At 39.4% G+C, this 24,415-nt stretch overlaps 1 protein-coding gene across 8 annotated transcripts in view; it reads right to left on the bottom strand.

Annotated features, from left to right (window-relative positions):
- Positions 1 to 24,415, bottom strand: part of RBFOX1 (RNA binding fox-1 homolog 1) — a 658,912-nt gene that overhangs the window by 592,308 nt on the left and 42,189 nt on the right. The window lies entirely within an intron of this gene.

The following is a 24,415-nucleotide window of genomic DNA, read 5'->3' as shown; positions in this document are numbered from 1 at the left end:
ATGTGCCTTCTCAGCACTGCAAGCATGCAGCCGAGGATGAGTTGTAACCATAAAGAATGCAAATTAAGAAAGTGTATTTCAAAACTACAAAACTCCTGACGCCCACCTGTACCATCTGCATATATGCCCGGCCTACTCGGACCATCACCCTGGATGGAGGTAATGCACCCTGAGTAACCCCAAGCACATACGTTATTGTAAACTCCCTTACAGTTGGGCAGGGAGAGTTGCATGCAAATAATTTGAAACTCTGCAATATTCACCGTATATCTCAAAGCTCCACAAAAAAAATGACATTTCTAAATAATGGCAGTGTTTGGTATACAAATGTCTCCAGAATACATATTCTTATTTGTTTTTGTTTTTGGGAAGTTTATTTTTGTCATGACATTTTTGCAAACCAGGAAAGTTCCCAGTGAACATAAAAGTGAACAAATGCCTCCCACCTCCTTAGTGCATACCAATACAATAAGCAAATGATACGTTATAACCATAGACAGGATGCAGCTGGAAAATGGGTTAAAAAAATTAAATAGTAGCATAAGGCAATCTTCAACTGCATCATTTTGAGAACTAGTGCCAGGCCGCTATATATTAAATGATGTGTATATGCATACTGTAGGCAAATCCACAACATTTGAATGGACCAATAAATTGAAGATTTAGTAACAAAATCTAGGTAGTATTTAAGCTTTTTATCCTCAGAGAACAGACCTGGGGATCTATTGTATGTGCAGAATTGTCTGTTAGGTAATTTATTGCCTGTGTTGCGTTATTGCTACTTTGCATTAATAGGACCCTGATATCTCTAATAGCATACAGATTTAGGGGGGAAAAAGCATTCCATAAAGCAAAAATGCTTCTGTGAAGGGAATACTACAAGCAATGTTAATAGAACGCATCACCATAACTCATGCCTCTGATGTGTGAGGCATTTATACAGGACTCCGCTTTGATAAACATGTGACATAATGTTTTTTTTAATCCGGTGTGCATTTTACAGAGATATGCCTTCACATTACTTAAGCATGAAATGGAAGGAAGGAGCTTTTATAGCCCAAAGCAGGGAACCACTGCATACAGTACAATTAGAAGTAACACATTTCTGATGTTCAAACAGAATACATTAAGCACATTAATGAAAACAAAGACGACATGGGCATCTATTTAATTAAACACTGCACATTTAATTTTGAGAGAACTTAGGCAAAATTATATTTTTGTATCATATGTCAACTTTCTCCTCTGATTTCAACAACTGATTGGTTGTGGGGTTTTCTAGTCCTAGTGCCTGAAGTCAATTACATGAAACACCATCCTAACTACAGATGTTATTGTGGAACTAGTGGCTATTATTAATACAATAACTTAGATTTGATATGGATGTATATTTTTGCATGTGCAAGTATATTTTCATGTACCTTATGCCAAACATTTATATAACACAGGGGTGGCCAGCTCCAGTCCTCAAGGGCCACCAACAGGGCAGGTTTTAAAGATATCCCTGCTTCAGCACAGGTGGCACAATCAGTGGCTCAGTCAAGGACAGCCATCTCTGCTGAAGCAGGGATTTCCTTAAAACCTGGCCTACTGGTGGCCCTTGATGACTGGAGTTGGCCTCCCCTGATTTAACAAATTACAGACAATAGAATACAATCTTCTTACAACACAGGGACATATGCACCAAACATAAAAGTCTTTGTTGTGACAAAGGAATCTCTGCTGTAAACAGCTTATAATCTATATTAAAGAGTTGATGAAACTGTACAAGTGAAATGCAATTTGCCACCTACAGTATTTATACCGGCATTTCAAGAGATGGGAAAGGATAATGTCATTGAGCACAAGTGTACACCTAGCAGACGCTAGATTTTCCCCAGATTAAAACCATCTGGCATTTGTTTTGTTTCTATTGTAAGCTTATCTTCACCTGAACAATAATGTCAAATTATGTTAAGAGTGCTCCACTATACAGTACATGACATATTGCTGTGGATGCAAACCTAGAGACGTGTGAACAGTTTATCAGAGGATGTGAACGTGTAGACATGTTTCTACCTTTATGTCTAATGTCCCTTATTCAATAAGCTGTGAAGTCGCTTCCCCATACTGGAGAAGATATTTATTTCCATTGAGTTGAACGCTTCTCCTACACAAGGGAGATGTCTGCACAGCATCGCGATTAAGGGTTTATTTTGCAAAATGTTAATTTATTTGCAAAAATCACAATGTTGCCTTTAAGAATGCAAGTGTAATTTTGCAAACCTCTAACATTTCTCTGACACTGGCCCACAATTACTAAGCCATCTTCTGCCCAAGCACACCTTTCTGAACTGGATGGGACCTTAGACCTGAATGGGCTGTAAGACGTCTTCCAGTGCTAGAAGGTGTCTTATGACAGAATACAGTTGGCCCACTGACTCTTACACACTCTTTCACTAACTCAGTCTTAAAAAGGCAATCCCTCCCAGGACCAAAATGACCTAATTCCTAGGGCTGAGATGTAAGGAGGGGCAGAAGAGTGTATGGTCTTAAAAGTGGGGAGGATAATTTAATAAGTGATACAGGGTTTAATAGGAAGCCAGGAGAGGGATTTCAGCAGCAGAGATGCAGAGACAGATTTGGGAGAGAGTAAACTGATTATAGCAGCAGCGTTTTGTATAGATTGTAGGGGAGACAGGTGAGAGGCAGGAAAGTCAGACAGTAGAAGGTTACAATAGTCGAGATGGGAGAGAATGAGGGCCTGTGTTAGAGTTTTAGCAGTAGAGTGACAGGGGAAAGGGTGTACTGTATCTTTGCAACAATATGGAGGAAAACATGACAGGTTTTAGCTACATTGTGAACGTGAGAGGATAATGTGACACTTGTGATTGTGATAGTATGCTAGTACTGCCAACAGTAATCCAGAAGGGGGCAGTAGGTCCAGGCTTGGGAGGAAGTATGAGGAGCTTAACATGGACATGTTACGTTTGAGTCGGTGGAGGGCCATCAGGATGATATAACAGAGAGACATTCAGAGACTTTGGTTTGTACAGCAGGTGTAAGGTCAAAAGTCAGAATGTAAATTTGGGTGTCATCACCATAGAGGTGATATTTTAACCCTAGAGATGTGATACGGTCACCTAGTTAGAGTGTGCAAGGAGAAAAGAGAAGAGGTCCCAGTACAGAGCCCTAGGGTACACCAACAGAGAGATTGACAGACTAGGAGGAGGTGCTAGAAAACTAGAAACTGAAAGTACTAAGGGAGAAGTAAGAGGAAATCCAGGATAGACCTCTGCTATGGATACCAAGTGCATGGAGAATGCGAAGGCGAAGAGGGTGGTCCACAGTAACAAAGGCTGTAGAGAGGTTGAGTAATATGAGCAAAGAGTAATGACCTTTGTCTTTTGCAGCACAGAGGACATTAGTTATTTTACTGAGGGCTGTTCCAGTGGAGTGAGTGTGGCGATTAGAGTAGGAGCAAGAGGTTTGAAACATTACACAAGACAAAAAAAAAGTGGCAAATGTAAGGGGTAGTTATTGAATAAATGATATGAACTTGGGTTTAGAACAAATCTTTCCCATGTGATTGGGGGTCTCTTTATTCACACAGTCTGCTGCACAATTTCACCAGATTAATGAAAGAAAAAGATAATAGATGTGTTTGTTCTTTTCTAGAATAGGCATGATGTGTTTTTCTATAATTGCACCGGTTTTATGGGGGGGTGGGGGGGCTTTAATAAATGACTCCAATAATGTTTTTAAAAATATGCACCAAAATGTTTATCGTTTTCTTCTCTCCAGGGAAACTACAGGTGTGCCAGGTGATCTTGTACTCGCAGGCTCGTGTCAGCAGGCAGAATAGCGTGATAGTCCTGTCCCTTTTTAAATGGCGTTTGTTCATGCTGCTGCTATATCTGTCCCACTGCAACGCGCTCAGCAGGAGAAATAACGTCTGCTATCTCTGTATTTATCACAGGGACTTATTCATTAGGCAGAAAACGCATTTCCTCTGAGATGAACGACAGCTTTTTAACACTCCATAAAAACCTGACGGATATATGAAAATATCTCTCATGTGCTAAATTATATAAAGTAAGTATCAGTGTATGATTTTAAAAACTGATGTCAACAGAAAGATGTTTTTTAAACATAGAGCACCATTGATTGCACTTTTAATTAGGCCGCAGAAGGCATTATTTTCATGATAAACATGCTCGGCATCTGTACTATGTAATCCAATCTGTTTCTAGCTGGAAACATATTTACCCGTCTCACTAATTAATCTTCCATGTGGTATTTTATTTATATGTGCTATACGAAGTCTATGTATCAAACTTTGAAAACAGCACCTTGACACATTGAAATATGTTAAATAAAACAAGTTGGGGGCTTTTCATGCAGATCGTTAGTTAGAAAGTTCCACACCGGTCCTTTTCTGACAGTTTTTTTAATGCAGGAAATTGAGAAAATGACAGGCCCAAACAATGGAGCCTGTTCATTAAACGGAGATCAGTTGTTTTTAGTGTTAAAACAGCTGTTCCAGTGTGAAAGCGTGTTGCCTTATTATATAATAACAGTTTATAAAGCTGAAAATATTTTTATTGGCCCTTCCATGTAAAGAAAAAGTTCAGTCCGCGCTCTGGCTCTTTAAACCTGGAATGTTGATTCCTCTCTGTTCTTTTGCTGCTCTCGTGTTTTGAGGTGTCTTCCCCCACCTCCAAAAGTGGATTCCACCGGAAGGCTCCGACGGCGATACCAAATGTCAACAAGAAAGATAAACACAAAAGCGCACCAAGATGAGAGATGTAAAATGTATTACCAATAAATAAAAATAGTAATCACTTACATATATAAAATCTTTAATAATCCCCGATCGTAACGATGACTGCAGTGGTGGGGCGTCACATAAGGTATGCAGGGGCAATCACAGTCCTGGGAGATCAGTCCCGCGCGCTGGGGCTGTCTCCGTTGTGCTTCCTATCATCCACGTGTGTGAGCGTGGTGAGAAGCGTAGCGCGCATGCGCAGGAATCGAAGCCCTCTGCTGGTGTCCTTAGGATGCCTTCAGTCCTCAAGACCCCACCCAAGAACGGTCAGGTTTTAAGGATATCCCTGTTTCAGCATAGGTCTCTCACTCAGGGGCTCTGTCCAAGACTGAGCCATTCTCTGAGGGACAGAGCCCCTGAGTGAGAGACCTATGCTGAAACAGGGATATCCTTAAAACCTGACCGTTCTTGGGTGGGGTCTTGCGGACTGAAGGCATCCTAAGGACACCAGCAGAGGGCTTCGATTCCTGCGCATGCGCGCTACGCTTCTCACCACGCTCACACACGTGGATGATAGGAAGCACAACGGAGACAGCCCCAGCGCGCGGGACTGATCTCCCAGGACTGTGATTGCCCCTGCATACCTTATGTGACGCCCCACCACTGCAGTCATCGTTACGATCGGGGATTATTAAAGATTTTATATATGTAAGTGATTACTATTTTTATTTATTGGTAATACATTTTACATCTCTCATCTTGGTGCGCTTTTGTGTTTATCTTTCTTGTTGCCCTTCCATGTAAAATCTTTTAAAATGCTAAAGAATATTTTTAATGATCAAGACTATTAATTAATGAAAGTAAAAATCATTATTTAAAATGATTATTGTTCTTTTAACTAATAATTAGAATAACAATTATACAGGGTTTTTTTTAAATACGTATACATTTTGGGGGGTTTTCTCTGACATTTAAACCTGCGAAACAAAGTACGGGTAAATTATATATACTCTGAAGGACATTTTTGGCTGAAATCCCCATTGCTGTAACTGAGGATTTTCTTCAGAAAATGACCCAAATGTCTTCTTTGAAGAACATAGATTTAACCCTATAGTCATAAAGTACCTCCAAGCTGGATTCATCTTTAATAGTGAGTTCACTAACACTAAATATTAGGATGTTAGAATGAGATATCTCTCTCTTTCCACATGAAAATTGTATGTATATAAATTTTAAGATTACAATGTTTTCGCATATATAATTCCAGTTGAATATTGCACAAACTGCCGAATTTTTCCTCCCAATAACACACGAATATGCCCCGAATTTATCAAAGATGTCATGGATAGACCCCATTTAATCAGATGCACACATCATATATGTCCCAGTCCTAACTTTTGCTGATGCAATAGGACAAAATAAATGCAAGCTGCAAATTGCTTACAGTGACCCCTATTTAATATGCAATGAAGCTGATTTCCCCTGCCAGAGAAAATGTTAGTCCCATTCATTCCAATGAAGCTGATCTCTTCTCCAGCACAGGGAGGGGGGGTTAATGACTTTAAGAGGCATGTTCACAAATCTCTTACAAAGCAAATCCTCATTGAAACCGTATCAAGAAACACAATATATTTACTTGACCTTTACATTGTGCCCTGTGGCCACGTTACTGACAAGGTCAACGTCTGATAAATGTGAAGCCATATACTTCAAATTAAAATCCGATCAAAGTTTATTTACCAGGGCGGCAATAATATCCACGTTCATTTTATGTTCAATTGCATGAGATAAAACAGTTAAACAAAACAACTTTATTGACACACAACAAATGACGCTGAATATTATTATCATTATTATCTGTTATTTAAATGGTGCCAGCATATACCGAAGCGCAGTACAATGGAGGGGACAAAACATAAAATATATACGAGTAAAAACATAATGAAACAACATGTAATGAGGTCACTGCTCCACAAAACCTTACCATCTTAAAGGAATAGGTGGGGGTATGTAGTATGAGCACTCAGCATGGTATTAACTAAAGGCGTGCCAGGGGAGAGCGGGCCTCTTTAAAGTTTAGGGTAACTTTTGAATGCATTAATGGTGCATGAGAGACTGATGGCGCGGAGTAAAGAATTTCACAGTTGGGGCACAGACCTGAAGAAGTTTTTTAGGTTCGAATACGATTAAGTAACGAGGGAGGAAGAGAGCTGCAGGTCCTTATCAACCGGGAGATCAATTAGTAGTACAGCTTAGGCCCGTCCTACCAGCATTATAGGCCCCCAGGCAAAGCAGTGAACTGGGCCCCGCCAACTCTCCGCTACAAGTCATATTTTTTCTCCTTCTACCGAGTTAGCGGGAGATTTGAATGTTGAGGCGGGTGATTGGAAAATTAGTGTTAAATTCTGGTCTGTGCATAGATTAGCGTGGGGCCCCTATGCTCGTGGGGCCCCCGGGCAACTGCCCAGCGTGCCCATGCGTTAAGACGGCCCTGATACAGCTTGGATATTACATAAATTAGAATGTATTGTGTGGTGAGGAAAGAGAGTATTTCATTATTTATCATGTGATTTTGCCATGTAGTGAATATTGCAAAGTGTATTTACAGTCAAAAAGTGGATATTAGCGAAGTACACCCACTTCACAGTTTATTGCGTCTGCACAGACCTTTATGAGTGTTTATTTTTTGATCACAGTCCCCTGGCTGCAAAACTGGGACAAAGCTAGTGTAAAAGGTATGCAAATGTATTACCTACAAAACCATTATTTTGTAACAGTTTTGCTGTTGAAAGACATGGATGAATACTCTTCTTTTCGTCTTTTACAGGACAAAGAGATGTACATATTTTAAACCCTGTAAGAATTACACTTTTAAAATAAATGAATGTAGGGTTTTCTAAATGCCAAATATGAAGAGCCTGCCTGGCTTGTGGGATGTGATAGTTTGTGTGTGGATGTATAGTAGTCCTGACAGCTTGCAAGCTGACGCGGTGGCTTGTAGTGATAGCATGCTTGCCTGACTGTGAGACTGCACTCCTCTGCTTATTCTTGTCATGTATTGTTCTTTGTTGGTAAGGCCTGTTTTGCCACTTTTAAAAGTGTCCACCTGGGAAATTAAGTCACTCTGTAAAAAGGAGACTTTGATATTCAATAAATACCTACTCTACATGACTTCTCTATTAGATGTGGATCCTTTTCCAGCTGTTTTCAGAGAAAGATAAGTTGATCTTAAGAATAAAAATGTAGCTACAGTACTGTGTGTTTTCTTCCAATGCTTAAACATAAGCTTATGTAACTGTGATGTAAGTGTAGCTTTGTGTTATGTATAGCAATAGTCAGAATGAGCTCAGGTAACGGAAAGGGACATTTGGTCACAACCGTGTCACCGCAAGCAAGTTCCCACCGGTGTTAGGCCGCAGACGCTCCACCACTAAAGCCTCCACCGCAAATACTCCGCCGCAGACGCTCCGCCGCAGATGTTCCGCCGCAGATGCTCCACCACTAAAACCTCCGTCGCAAACGCTCCGCTGCAAACACTCCTCCGCAAACACTCCACCGCAGACCCTCCGCCGCAAACACTCCGCCGCAGACCCTCCGCCGCAAACACTCCGCCGCAAACACTCCGCCGCAAACATTCCACCGCAAACACTCCGCCGCAAACACTCCGCCGCAAACATTCCTCCGCAAACACTCCACCGCAGACCCTCCGCCGCAGACACTCCGCCGCAAACATTCCACCGCAAACACTCCGCCGCAAACACTCCGCCGCAGACGCTCTGCCACTAAAACCTCCGCCCGCAAACACTCCGTCGCAGATGCTCCGCCGCAGACGCTCCGCCGCAGACGCTCCGCCGCAGACCCTTCGCCACTAAAACCTCTGACTGCTTCTTTGAGAAGGAACTTTATGCTATGGGGTTTTAGTGGTTATGGTAGGGAGTAACTTTAGGCATTTATTGGTTAGGGTAGGCGTTAACTTTAGGGTTTTAATGATTAGGGTAAGGGGTTAACTTTTGGGGGTTTTAGCGGTTAGGGTAGGGGGTAATTTTAGGGGTTTTAGCAGTTAGAGTGGGGGGATATCTTTAGAGGTTTAGGGGTTAGGGTAGGGTTAACTTTATGGGTTTTAGTGGCTAGGGTAGGGGGTAACTTTAAATGTCTAGCGATTAGGGTAGGGAGTTAACATTAGGGGTTTTAGCTGTTAGGGCAGGGGGGTAACATTAGGATTTAGCGGTTAGAGTAGGGGGTAACTATAGGGGTTTAGTGGTTATAGTAGGGGGTACATTTAGGGGTTTTAGAGGTTAGAGTATGGGGTAACTTTAGGGTTTTTTGTGGTTAGAGTAGGGGGTAACTGTAGGGGTTTAGTGGTTAGAGTAGGAGGTAACTTTAGGGGTTTATTGATTAGGGTAGAGGGTTAACTTTAGGGGTTTTAGTGGTTAGATTAGGGGGTAACTTTAGGGTTTTTAGCACTTAGAGTAGGGGGTTAACTTTAGGGGTTTATTGGTTAGGGTAGAGGGGACCTTTAGGGGTTTTAGCGGTTAGAGTAGGGGGTAACTTTAGTGGATTAGTGTTATGGTAGGGAGTAACTTTATGAGTTTTAGCGGTTTGAGTAGGGGGTAACTTTAGGGTTTTTAGCAGTTAGGGAAGGGGTTAACTTTAGGGGTTTTAGTGGTTAGGCTAGGGTGGATAATTGTAGGTGTTTTAGCGGGTAGGGCAGGGGGATAACTTTAGGGGTTTTAGCAGTTAGAGTGGGGGGATATCTTTAGAGGTTTAGGGGTTAGAGTATGGGGTAGCTTTAGGGGTTTTAGCGGTTAGAGTAGGGGGTAACTATAGGGGTTTAGTGGTTAGGGTAGAGGGTTAATTTTAGGGGTTTTAGTGGTTAGATTAGGGGTAACTTTAGGGGTTTTAGCAGTTAGAGTGGGGGGTAACTTTAGGGGTTTTAGCGATTAGAGTAGGGGGTAACTTTAGTGGATTAGTGTTATGGTAAGGAGTAGCTTTATGAGTTTTAGCGGTTTGAGTAGGGGGTAACTTTAGGGTTTTTAGCAGTTAGGGAAGGGGTTAACTTTAGGGGTTTTAGTGGTTAGGCTAGGGTGGATAAGTGTAGGTGTTTTAGCGGGTAGGGTAGGGGTTAACTTTTGGGGTTTTAGTGGTAAGAGTAGGGGGGGTAACATTAGGGATTTTAGCGGTTAGGATAGGGGGGTAACTTTAAGGGTTTTAGTGGTTAGGGTAGGGGGGTAACTTTAGGGGTTTTTGTGGTTAGAGTAGGGGGTAAATTTAGGGGTTTTAGCATTAGGGTAGGGGGTAACTTTCAGGGTTTAATGTTTAGGGTAGGGGGTAACTTTATGGGTGTTAGCTTTTAGAGTAGGGGGTTAACTTTAGGGGTTTTAGGGGTTAGGGTATGGGGTAACTTTTGGGGTTTTAGCAGTTAGGGTAGGAGTTAATTTTAAGGGGTTTTAGTGGTTATGGTAGGGGGTAACTTGAGGGGCTTTAGTGGTTAGGGTAGGGGGTTAACTTGAGGGGTTTTAGTGGTTAGGGAAGGGGGTATCTTGAGGGGTTTTAGTGGTTAGGGTATGGGGTTTATGGCAAAGGCTTAAATTGAGGGGTTTTAGGCTAATAGGTTAAGGTTATTAGGGTAGAGGGTAGCGTTAGTATTAGGGTTAACATTGGGGATTTTACGGTAAGGGCTCAGGTTAAGGAGTTACCTCAGTGGAGAAGCGAGGTGAGTGGCGGCTATGTGCCGGCGCTCATTTGACCGCGGTGAAGCGGCCATGACCAAATGTCCTAGACCGCCCGGTAAAGGGCGGAATGCATCAACGCAACAAGAAAGTTTGTTTTGACAAATTACACAATTTGCCTTATAAAAGAGTTTCCTACTCCTGCATTTAATACAGATTAATCGCTGCTAGGAAGGGACGTGCTGCTGCCACTCAGAGCTTGTGCAGGTTTTGATGCTTACCATATGGTAAAAAGTGACCCACGGGAACACAGAGGGGCTCATTTAGAGTTAAACAGATAACACAGAAGTGGCATACACATGTCAGTGCCTGTCCTGTCTGTGTGTATGGAAGTGGCATACACATGTCAATGCCTGTCCTGTCTGTGTGTATGGAAGTGGCATACACATGTCAGTGCCTGTCCTGACTGTGTGTATGGAAGTGGCATACACATGTCAGTGCCTGTCCTGTCTGTGTGTATGATGTGATTTAGAGCACTATGAAGTCATTAGCGTCTGGGCTAAAACAATAATTTTCAGGCCCTCAATTTGCGCAATTGACCATGCATGTCTAAAATGTGTGTCGCAAACAAACGACTGCATAACAATTCCGTGTGCGCAATTTTTACACATATTTACATCCTCATGCACCTTGGAAAAGGTCATTTTATTTTGGATTTGGAATTTGTAGCACCTGTGCAACATTACAGCACACTAAATAGCCATGTTCCATCAATATCTGTGCTGATATTCGTGTGATTGTATAGTGTGGAATGATTTGTACATTGTTCACGTATGCACAAAATGAACACACCTTTCTAACTTACAGTAATAGAAGCCATAACATGTATTCTAAATTGTAGTTAAATGCAAGAAATGGGCTATTTAACGGGTGCATGCCCTAACACTACTGTAATTAGTAATTAGTCATAGACAGGCTTATACTCCATCTTCATTCATCATTTTACAGACTTCGTGCGGTGTGCATTCATCTTCACTTACTATATATTGCGTACTTACTTTTAGAAGGTGCAATCCTGCCATTTGCGTGTAAGCAATGATTTTACCCTACAGCTGGACAAACGTTAGACAGTTCTATATTATATTGGGATGCATCACATTCTCGGACTGATATAAAAGGAGACTCACTGAGGTCCGTTGCGGGATAATGCACCCAATCAGACATTAACTGCCATTCAAATCAATGGCAGTTAACACTGGATGACGGGCTTTGACCAGTTATGGACCAGAGTGAATCTCCAGCTAAATTGGTCCCAGAATGTAATACATCCCATTTAAAGATGTGCATTGTGTAACTCCTCCTTAACATTCTATAGTTCCACTTACAGCATCATAACGTTACTCACACGGCTCACACATTGGAGCAAAGAGCTTGACACAAAAGGGGTTAGTTTTAAAGGCCTCCTAGGTACAATAGTGTAAAGAAAAGGTGGAATCCATACGTCAGAACATCCCCTCTGTTTCTTTCTCCCATCCTACACCTCTTCCTAACTCTCCTCCTGCCTTCCTTGCCTCTTTTTCCACTGTCTCAGAGGAGGATGTGTCGCTGTTAATCGCCTCTTCTCCCTCTACCACTTGCCCTCTTGACCCCATTCCCTCCCATCTCCTAAAACCTCTTGCTCCTACTATAATCCCTACGCTCACACACATTTTTAACTCATCCCTCTGCTCTGGAATCTTTCCATCCTCCTTCAAACAAGCAACAGTCATACCATTACTCAAAAACAGCAAGCTTGACCCTACCTGTCTTTCTAACTATCGACCTGTCTCCCTCCTGCCTTTTGCCTCTAAACTCCTTGAACGTCTTGTATTCTCTCGCTTGCTCCATTTTCTCAACACCTATTCTCTCCTAGACTCTCTACAATCTGGCTTCCGCACTGCTCACTCCAAAGAAACAGCCCTCACTAAAATAACTGACGATCTCCATGCTGCCAAAAACAGAGGTCATTACACTCTGCTCATATTACTCGACCTCTCTGCAGCATTTGACACCGTGGACCATCCCTTCTCCTTCATATTCTCCATACTCTTGGTATTCGGAACAAAGCTCTATCCTGGATCTCATCCTACCTCTCCCATTGTACTTTCAGTGTCTCTTCTGCTAACACCTCCTCCTCCTCCTCTATTGATTTTTCTGTGGGGGTACCCCAGGGCTCTGTCCTGGGACCTCTTCTCTTTTCTCTGTACACACTCTCTCTAGGTGACCTAATAACATCTTTTGGGTTTAAATATCACCTCTATGCTGACGACACACAAATATACTTTTCAACACCTGACCTTACACCTGCTATACAGACCAAAGTTTCTGAATGTCTCTCTGCTATATCATCCTGGATGGCCCTCCGCCGCCTTAAACTCAACATGGCTAAAACAGAGCTCCTCATACTTCCTCCCAAACCTGGCCCTACTACCTCCTTCCACATTACTGTTGGAACTAAAACCATTCACCCAGTAGCCCAAGCACGCTGCCTTGGGGTCACACTCGACTCCTCTCTCACATTCGCCCCTCACATTCAAAAAATTTCTAAAAACTTTTGCTTTTTCCTCCGCAATATAACAAAGATACGTGCTTTCCTCTGTTGCTCGACTGCTAAAACTCTGACTCAGGCCCTCATTCTCTCCCATCTTGATTACTGTAACCTCCTGCTCTCCGGCCTTCCTGCCTCTCACCTGTCTCCCCTACAATCTATCCTAAACGCTGCTGCCAGAATCACTCTACTCTTTCCTAGATCTGTCTCAGCATCTCCCCTCATGAAATCCTTCTCCTGGCTTCCGATCAAATTCCGCATCTCACACTCCATTCTTCTCCTCACCTTTAAAGCTTTACACTCTTCTGCCCCTCCTTACATCTCAGCCCTAATTTCTCGTTATGCACCATCCCGACTCTTGCGTTCTTCTCAAGGATGTCTTCTTTCTACCCCCTTTGTATCTAAAGCCCTCTCCCTCCTTAAACCCTGTTCTCTGACTGCCCCACACCTCTGGAATGCCCTTCCCCTCAGTACCCGACTAGCACCCTCTCTATCCACCTTTAAGACCCACCTTAAGACACACTTGCTTAAAGAAGCATATGAATAGCACGGTGGATTATACTGGACACATGATACACCTAGCTTGGCCCCCTGCAGATGCACTTACCAGAACTCCCTCCTACTGTCTCTGTACGTTCTCCCTACCTACCAATTATACTGTAAGCTCCTCTGGGCAGGGACTCCTCTTCCTTAATGTTACTTTTATGTCTAAAGCACTTATTCCCATGCTCTGTTATTTATTTGATTACCACATGTATTACTACTGTTAAGCGCTATGTACATTAATGGCGCTGTATAAATAAAGACATACAATACAATACAAAGAATGAAATAGAGAGTTTACTGCAGGTAATTAATTGAGCATAACAGGTTATATGAGGTGTGTACTCTTTTCATATGTTGAATTATCTTTAAAGCTGACAGCATCAAAAAGCCACTATTTGATATTGCAATTCAAAAGAGAAAAAATTATACTCCTTCATTTTCTATGACTGGCCATTTTTTTTAATATGGTTAAGGAGACCCCTTTTTCGTTTGGTATAAATAAATCTTCCTGAGGTTCAGTTTAATTCCAACTAAAGAAGCAGATTTCTTCTTCAACATAGGGAATATCTCGTCACATCATACTTAATAGGAGTCACTGTACAAGTTGCCCTGCTTACTATTGTGGATAGTGTTTTGTGCCATCCTTTCACATTCTGCAGTATCCTGACATTTTTAGCAGTATTTACTAAGCCGTCGCACTCCACAGGATACCTTCCAGCACGACTTAGTAAAGGTGGCCCTCAACACCCCATTCAAGTTAATGGGTTGTAATGTTTATTATGGAGTAACAACTCTTAGCCATTATGTTGCTTGAATGTGTCTTCCAGCATGGAAGATGTCTTATGGAGTAGCACTAGGTTGTAAATATTGTCCTTTATCTTTCCCTTCTGATTTTTCCCATATTTCCCTGTCTTTAGCTTCTACTGCTTGAGGATGTAGTTTACCTTTGTACACTTATGGTTATGGTTTGTCTTATATTAATTAATAAATTTAAAAAAAGTAATGAGTAATTTTATGAGGTGTTTCCCATTTGATAGCATTAAATATTCCTCTTTTTTTTGTTCCTGATTCTTCCTGAGATCATTACCATGAAATGTTACAGTAAGTATTAATGTATGGTGCAATTTGCAGTTGGTGTATGTTAATGCCTTTTGTTGTATTTTTTGTGCATGGTCTCCCAGGCACTATACAGCTTATGATTGGATCAATAACTATCGTGCACAGTTAAAAGGTAATCAATATTAAGTACAGGAGAACCCCTTCGAATTTGACCAAATCTCTTGGCTTTGATCCATTCATAATACTGAAAATGTTGCAGGGTGAATCTTGGCAATAAGAACTGACTGTATAAAATTATTAACGACCAAATTAATTCCTAAAAACCTTGCATTTTAAACTTCCCAAAGTGAGATGAACTGACTTCAAAGAACCATAATGATTTAGGATTCGTTTTTCTACTCTGCGCTAGTCTTAGCAATCACTACACTGGACATTTTTTTTTAACCACAGGAAGCTAATGTCATTTAGATTGAGTTTCACTCTTTAAAAAACAACCTTCTTGCAGTAAAGATTTCATAGGGTGAGGTATTTTGAGAATGCACAACTGAGATAAAGTAGCATTTTCATCTTGCACCTTTGCGTCTGTAAAATAGATTCACAATGCGTGGATGATGGGTATCAGCACACTGCAATACCATGTTATCTGCCATTTAAGTCAATGGTTGTTAGTGTGATTGCAGTGTGATTCCCCGCATATGTATCAAGTCACTTTGCCTCCTGGGCACTGAATGTGTTAGGACTGAAAGAGGGCCAAAAGGAAATACATCTCTGAACTCATGAAGAGTCATCCTTCAGCACTCAGGAGAGGGAAATAAAATCCTGTGGCAGAAACCTCAGGGGATTCATGGCTGAAAGACGAGTCCTGTCTGAAAATTTAGGAAGTAAGAAATATAAAGTGTAGTATATTCTGATACAGGGTTATGAATTAAGTTGAAATAGTCTAGTCCAATGGCGATAGTGCAGAATAAATTAATAATTCAGTATTAGATGATACCTTTTTAATTTGGACTAACAATTGATATTATAAGACAAGCTTTCAAGTGTTTTCACTCCTCTTCAGGCCGGCAATACTGATTTGCAAAAGATTCCATGAGTTTAATACAGATAACAATGGAAGACACAAGATGTGGATAATTCATGGCACAGGGGATGGTAAATGAACAGACACAGCAATAAATGGATGAAAGGGATAGTGAGAAATGTGGAGAGCATGTAGGACCACACAGTATATCCATCAGCAGTGTTTAGGGGGGTGGGTGTGCAGTGGGGGAGAAGGTTTTGAAAGCGGTAGGGAGAAACATTGCAAAAAATGATGATAGTGTGTTAGAAACCCCATATAGGCATTAAGTCCTCTTGTTTTAGTGTCACACATCATTGTCATTTTGAGTTCAAATGTTTTCCGTTTTTGAGTGCTTTTAAACCTTCCGTTGAGGATTTTGATTTTTAAATAATTTATGGAATGATCTCGCTGTGAGAAGTGGTGTCACACTGGAGTGCAGTATCTTCCTTCTTAATGGTGTGTGACTGTGTGTCTGTGCAGTATCTTCCTTCTCATGGTGTGCTATTGTGTGTCTGTTCAGTATCTTCCTTCTTCATGGTGTGTTATTGTGTGTCTGTGAAGATCTTCCTTCTTCATGATGTGTTATTGTGTGTCTGTGCAGTATCTTCCTTCTTCATGGTGTGTTATTGTGTGTCTGTGTAGGTTCATTCTGGTTTAAAGTTGTTTCTGGTTTTACCATTGTAGCATCCTTGATCACGTGTTGCATTGAATCATATACACCACATTCCTGGATGTGCAGTAGTATGGTCCTTTAACATTGAGTGTTTGATGTTTGTGACTGGCTGTAGGATCTTGGCATATATGTTTACAAAGTTTGCAGCGTTTGTTGTTGCATGGTCTTATGCCATTATCAGTGTCCTTGAGTTCGTTATGAAGATTTCTGTGGACTAACTTTTGTCTGAGGTTTGGCTGCTGCCAGAATGCAAGGATGGGAGGTTTGGAGAAGAAGACTTTTAATGTTTCATCCTCTGTCAGCATGAGTTGTAGATCTTTGATTATATTTCGCATTCCCTCTAGGGCAAAGTTATATGCATGCGTGTGGTTGATTGTTTCTTTTTGTATTTGAGCAGGTGTTCTTGTGGGGCTTTAAATGCAGTTGTGATTGTTTTGGCAATAGTTTTTGGCTTGTATCCCTTCTTTCTGTATGATTTAGTCAGGGTTGTGAGGTGTTTTTGTTGTCTTTAGTGTCAGAGCATATGGTGATATATTAGAGCCTGACTGTGTATGATGGCTTATTTTGTGTGAGTGGATGGAAGATGGAGTTACAGTATGGAGGTAAGTACATCTGCCGATGGGTTTCTTGTATACAGATGTATCTAGTTTGCCATTCTTCAGGTTACTGTTGTATCTAGAAAGTTTACTTGGTTTGTCGGATAATCAATTTTGAGCTTAATTAATGTGTGGAATGAATTCAAGGACTCATAAAATAGTTTTAGACTTTCTTCACCCTCTTTCTACATTATAAACAGATCATCAATGTACTGAATCTCCTTGGAGCAGGGACTCCTCTTTCTTAATGTTACTTCTACATCTGAAGCACTTATTCTCATGACCTGTTATTTATATTATTTGTTATTTATATGATTACCCCGTGTATTACTACTGTAAAGCGCTATGTACATTAATGGCGCTATATAAATAAAGACATATAATACATCTGTAATATTTGTACGGTTTCCGGAGGCATGTGGTTAGCAATCTCTGTTGATACAGGGTTAAGAATGCCTGATTCCAAACAGGAGGGTTATAATGATGTACAGATGTAGGCAGACTAACCTTCACCAGATACCTCTTAATACTAAGTCGTGCCTTAAGAGTGTCCATACAATTGAATGATAATACTGCCATAAAATCCCTGGGCCTGCCTGGGTGTTATCTGTAAAGTCTCAATGAGGCTGCGCCAATTCTGTAGAAGTGAATGAATGTTGATGTTTGGGGGAATCGGTCTGGGGGCCAATACAACTGTTGCAACCCTGAATGAGTAACTTAAAAGAAAGAATAATGCAATTGATACAATTACGTTGCCATCAGAGGTTGAGGGTCGAGTGAAGAAGACTGCTCAAGGCTGCAAAGCCACTGATGAATTGAATGGTTAAGATTACAACTACAAGCTAGGTGTTAAGAAGCATTCTTCTGGATTTGACCTGGAGCTAGATAGGTGTGGTCGTAAATGCAGGTGGCGAATCACAGAAAAAAGGAGAGATGACAGCTCAAGATCTAAAATCCTGGCAGAAAGTAACGTAGTATTTTAATCTGATCACTGCAGCATTTACAGTTCTGCCTATAGTATTTCTTTGCTTTCCTTCTTCTTGAGAGCTACAGAAGCATAGAAAGCTGAAGAAGAGCTAGATATACAAGTAGGATCAGCCAAATATCAAAGAAGAGCCAAGAACTGCAGGGGAGCCAATACACTGAAACAAGGAACAGATAAGCTGCTGACATCGACTTCTAACTGCACGTACTGATGACAGACAGCATTCACGGCCGAACTAAATAGTTTGATGTGAGGGGCAATCCTAGAGCCACCCCAACAATTACATGCTTAAATCTTGTCATTATCCTTCCCTTATTCTCACAATGGAAATAAGTGTGTGCTATATTAATGGATTATTAGAGATACTATGTTTTATAAAATTCTAATTTGGAAGTTGTTTAATGAAGATTATGTCTGGTTTATCATTTTTTTCCCTTGTTCCTTGTGCAGGTAAAAACATTCAGTGCTGTAGTACCTAAATGCTAACTTTTTGGGCGGTGTAATGTAATTTACCATTGAAAATTCAGAACACTTTTTTACACACCAGCCATAGCTTGAAATGTGCTTGTCAATATGTGAAAATTAAAAAATGGAGAACACACACACATATATATATATAACAAAATTGATTTTAAAATGGATGAACATTGACCAGGATTAACTAAGCAGTTAACCCCTGTATCTAAGAGATCTCTCAGTATTGGAGTTTGGTGAATCTACGCCATAATGTTTAATGGCCTACACCTCTAAAACACTGCCATGCATTAATAAGCCTTATTGATGTGGGAAGCAGCACATAGTTGCAGCCAGACCACAAGCAAAGCAAATGGAAGAGCGCCCGCAACTTTACAACCTTTACACTTTGCGATTACCCCTTCATTGGTCTAGTGAACACAATCTGCCCTTCAAAAAAATACCAAACATCAAATGGCATTCCCCGAAGATCATAAGAGCCCAAAGAGTGTCAGCACTTGTAATATTCAGGGGACTTTATAAGCTTCTCCAGGTCCACATGGCGATTATCTGTACTGCCTACTTCTGCTATCTACTGGCTAGCCTGGATGAGAGTGGTTCTCTATGATATTGGTTTTATTGTTGTTAGTTTGATGTTTTCACCAGATATTCTGAGCATTGGAGTTACTGTAGCAGCTGTAATTACTAGAGTGAATGAACCTTCAGAAACTTTGGATCGTGTATCTGTATTGCTTTATCTTTATATTGCAGCATGTTCATTTTCAGGGGAGCTGTCCCAAACATGAAAAAGCTTTTTTTAACGTGATAACTTCTTTTCATTGAGATGATTTTGCTTGCGTGGTTAGATTTACTTGCCTAATGGTGAAGGTCACTTGGACAGGCATGTCAATGCATTTTATACCAGGATATAATGCATACAGTATCTGACATCTACACAGTTCTGCAGAAACAAATAAAAAATGTAGTATAGGAAAAATAGATATACTCCTGCAGTAACATTGACAGAAGACATAGTTCTCAAGCTGTTTACAGCCTCCAGAGAAACTGACAAGTTTGACAGAGAATATGTTGGTAACCTTGCTTGATCCATGTTTTAAAGTAGAAATTGAAGCCATCTTTCCAGGAGCCTGAGACATTGATAACTGCAAAGAAGTCATTGTAAACAAATAAATACAGACCATGTCATCTACAGTACCTTATCATGCTTCTTCTTCTGTCAGGATCTGGGACTATATGTTCTTAGGAAATGTGAATCTGAATGCTCTATCACTAGCAACGGCATTGCAATATAGATTAAATGGATTGTACCAAAATTATGGAAATAATTGAAAATTATACAAATTTAGCACTAGAATAATTGCTTCAAATAACTTCAATCTGTGATAAAATAAAATAAATATGGGGACAGCAGAATATATCTAGTTACCATGATGCAGTATATTGTTTAGGATATTTTTTATACATTGTCTGTTGCACAATATTCTTAAATATAATTTGAGTCTGTTGTTGCATTTAAGTATTACAAGCATAACAGTAATGCAATGTAAAATAGTCAGGTAGTAAACACCTGTCACGTAGTGTAAGAGCCAAGTGACACGTTCAACAGAACTTGCAAGACGGTAGAAATGCTACTCTATATTTAAGTATGCCGGTTTTTGTCACTTGTAAGTAATTCTATACTTGACATATTTTAACCCTATGGGATACTTAGCCTGAGCAAACCCTTCTTTCAGCAATTTAAGGCCTAATTAGAATAGCTGCATACAGATGGGTAATTATGCTGCTGCCATATATTGATGACATCATTAACATTTGGATGATACGAGAGACTCAAAGACAAAAATATTTGCATAGGAATAACATTACACCACATGACTGACAGCTCAACTATCAAAATAGTTTTGACATCTCCCTAATGTTTTAATTCACCTAATCGTCATCTGTCATTCCTTTTATGAATACATAGAATTAACCACTTACATTTATTTTTTTCTTATATAAAATGAGAGACTGTAGGACAACAGAGATACAGTAAGCTTATTAGTCATTTAGGAAGTATTTACAGGCTATGAGTCTGCTAATCTTTACAGTATTTCCCATCAGGCTGTTGCCGGCAGTCTGAGAAATACTTGCTCAATGGAACCATTGCTATAAAGTGGTACTCAATATATGTATATAATATGTGATCATTCCTTATCTGTATGTGTGAACTCAATTAAGCACCTTTCATTTTTACTGCTGAGCAAAACATAGGAGCTAGTTGCTTAATTGCTTATACTTGGTGATTAAATTATATACAATGCTGTGGAAAATGCTTTTAGATAGATTTAAGGTGTGTATATTTGTTTATCAATAGCCCAATAAATGCTTAGTGCAAAAGAGATAATGGATTGAATATTTTTTTGACCTTAGCTATGGACAAACCAATGGATGAAACCTCAACCTCACTTCAACAGCAAAGGTTCTATACAAGACCTCTAGCGTAATCAATAGATGCTAAATGTTGATTTGTTGCAAATCACATTGAGTTGTTGATTCCCCAGAATCAATGACTCTAAGCTATTAAACATTGCCAACCAAGTGTTACATCAAACATTAAGTGGTTACTAAAATATGGACATTTAACGAATCAGTGCACTTGCATTGCTTATTTAATACCATTGTAACCATTATTTTATTCCATTTGCATGTTATATACAGTAGCATATACAATTCCCAACTTTAACAATTAAAATACTTTGCAATTAAAAGACTAAACACAGAAAAAACAAGATGATGCTGATAATCTAATATTGTATTATAAAGCAAAAATCACCATAAAATGGGTATTGTTTATATTAAACTGCAAGGGTAATTAAACTACAAAATAACAGCTACCGTACTGTATATCTAAACCTGAGTGTGTGAAACATACCTTTAAGCCTGAAACTAATATTCGTTTTTTTTCTGGTCCCTACACACCACAATGCCAATTTATTATAAAAGGCATACTTGCTGATACAGCAGATCCTTAAAATGGTCAAAATGACAGATGGTTATTGCAGAAGCAAATACGTTTTTTGGCTTGCTGATCTTAATCAGAAGAGATTGACAAAGTCATTTTAATCTTTTAATTAAGGAAAAATAAATTCCATGTGAAATCAAGAACATTTGTTCACTAAAAAGCCCAAGAAATGTAAGCTTTAACAACTGTTTTCTCTTAAGAATGATAGGAATGTAAAAAAAATCCCCTTTAGAATAACAGAGTAATGCAAATATTAATGTGCAGTTGTGAAAGGAATAACAAATGCAGGTTACATGATGCATCTTTACTAATGATGGAAGAATTGCTATTAATATTGGAGATACTGTACTGTAGTTGCAACCATTAGGTACATGTTTTGTAATGGGTTAGTGTTATTCAATCTCCTGTTACTTTGCACTAGACAAAATATACACATGGCGAACAAAGAGACACTATAAAGGTTTTGTTATGGGATAATAAATGTCCCCATTATTATAGGTATAATTAAGCTAGAGTTTATAACTATTTGTGATGCATTGGATAGACACAACAGTATCCTAAATATAGAAATATTATGTTACCAAATATTTACAGCATCTTCAGAAAGTGGTTAGATATCTGGACCAGACCAAGTGCACCTAATTTGATATCAATGCCTGGATACTATGTTTCTATAATCTGCTGTATTTCTAATTTTGAAGGTCTGTAAAGTATGTTAATGACATATTAACATGATAGCAGGAAAACATCCATGGTGTATGTAGTTTATAGTCAGTCCCCCAAATATTGGCTTTACTTCTTAGTATCAATTGGAATAAGCATTTATTTCCTATGATATCAACAAAGTATCTTAATTAGCCCAATTCCCCATTTAATTTTGTTTTGCCCTACAGAGAGCAGTAGATGAAAATGGATGTGCTATAACATGGTGGAGGATTGTACTGTATTAGATCAGAAACAAGGTTTTCCACAATTTAACTTAATTTTTCTCATAAAGAGAAGCCTCGTACTCTGAGATCCAAACAGATTCAACCACAGCTGCTCCTTAAATTTGCATAGTAATTGAGTACAAATCTCTGTACACAAGGCATTTACTGACATGTGATGTCCCATTGAGAAAGTTAAAGGTCAAAAACCTTGACAAGAAAGAAGCTGCACAGAGATATTCAATTTGTTTCATTTGACTGCATTTTACTTTAATTGGAGATTTGGTACTGAAGGGGATTGTAGTAAGGGGGAATTAGATAGAAAAAAGTCCAATGCCGGAGAATTAAGTTTGTTAGGTGTAAGAAGACCGACTTAAGCCACAGACCATATTAACAAGGCCCATTACAGAAATTGGGAAAAATTGTACTTTTTGAACAGCCTAATTCATTGCAAAGAGCGCCATTGTTAGACAGTCCTTCCACTGTAAATGGTCAACATCTGAGCCCCGTTGTATTCCTACGGGCCTTCCTACCCATATCAGAGGCCAAAACTAGGCAGAACTGGACATTAAACGCCACAAGTTTGGCTGCTATAACTGCTTTTGAAGTGTTCAGCACTTCCTCGTGGTCCCTCCACAAGCTCTGTATGCTAGAAAACATGATAAACATGTAATAATCATAATGTAGTATACTATAATAAATAATTATAAATAAAAAACCTAAACATATATTACAGTAATAATAAATATATGAAAATTAAGTTTACTGTACATATGTATACAGTATATAACATAAATGCATGTATTGATTTTTTTTTTTATATATATATATATATATATATATATTAATTGAAAGATTCAACAGCGCCTGGGTGTATACTAGCCCCACAGTAGACTCCTGACAACAAACAAACCAAAACAAATGTTAGCACAGATGACCCGTATAAAACAATTGTAAAAATGTATTATTATAAAATATATATAGGAACTCAGATGGTGGTCATAAGTATTGATGGTGAGTGTGTGTAAAATGTAAAAAATGTAAAAATTGTATATGTATAATTCTTGTGTGTTAAAAAATATTGAATAAAAAATGATGAATGATGAACTATTATTGCAAAAAATACTAAAAAATATGATTATCAAAATATAATATGATTAGGTGAAATGTATTAACCAAAAAATGAAATTGTTAAAAAATGTAAAATAAAAAATAAAAAAACTGTGTAAAAAATTAACTAAAAAAATTAGCTAAAAAAATTAACTAAAAATATATATATATGTGTTTTCCACAAAAAAAGTTGATGATTTTGTATGGAGATTACAACGTCCGGGCTGCTTCTTCTTTGGGGTCAGCAAACTCCCAGCAAATTCTATAGGAGAAACAAGAGATCCCCTGATGAAATTCGTCAATCGGAAGAAACACGTACACGTAGGGCACGTGGTTTCAAGGAGCTACGTTTGGTGGAATAGCTCGTGCGTCTGCTGCCAGGAGAAGGAGGACGTTCCCTGAGCCACACACAGCATCTAATGCTGGAACAACAGACTGTATACCTGAATTTCTGGAGGGACATCTGACTGTGATGCACCGGTAGCAGTGAGGTCTGATGTACTGAAGTAAATATTCGGCGAGCAGCTACTTGTTGGCGCATGGGTTAACCCATACAATGCTTAATTTGCATTGACAAATTGTGAGTGTGCATTTGTCTTGTGATTTTTTATTAAAATTTTGTTACCAGATTTTACACATGGATCGGGCGCTTTTTCTCTTGTTTCTCCTATATATATATATATATATATAGCAAATACAAAGATCACTTGTGAGCAAGTTCACATGTCGTAGACAGGTCTGCAACCCTGCCTTTCACCATCTTCACCTAGTGCTTCCACTGTAGCAAGGGATTCTGGGAAATTACATGCAAATGAGCACACCATGTCACCATTTGTCTGAAATCCATTTTTACATGGAACCCTTATAAGCTAATGCTCGCTGTTAACACAGCTTTTAAGCATAGCATTGGAATCAGATGCAAAGCTAGAGAAACCACCCACAGACATGTTTCAACCTTAATGGGCGACAAGAAACCTTC

Source organism: Ascaphus truei, chromosome 11, assembly GCF_040206685.1.
Source record: "Ascaphus truei isolate aAscTru1 chromosome 11, aAscTru1.hap1, whole genome shotgun sequence".
Taxonomy (NCBI): Eukaryota; Metazoa; Chordata; class Amphibia; order Anura; family Ascaphidae; genus Ascaphus; species Ascaphus truei.
This window is presented reverse-complemented; position numbering and strand designations above follow the sequence as displayed.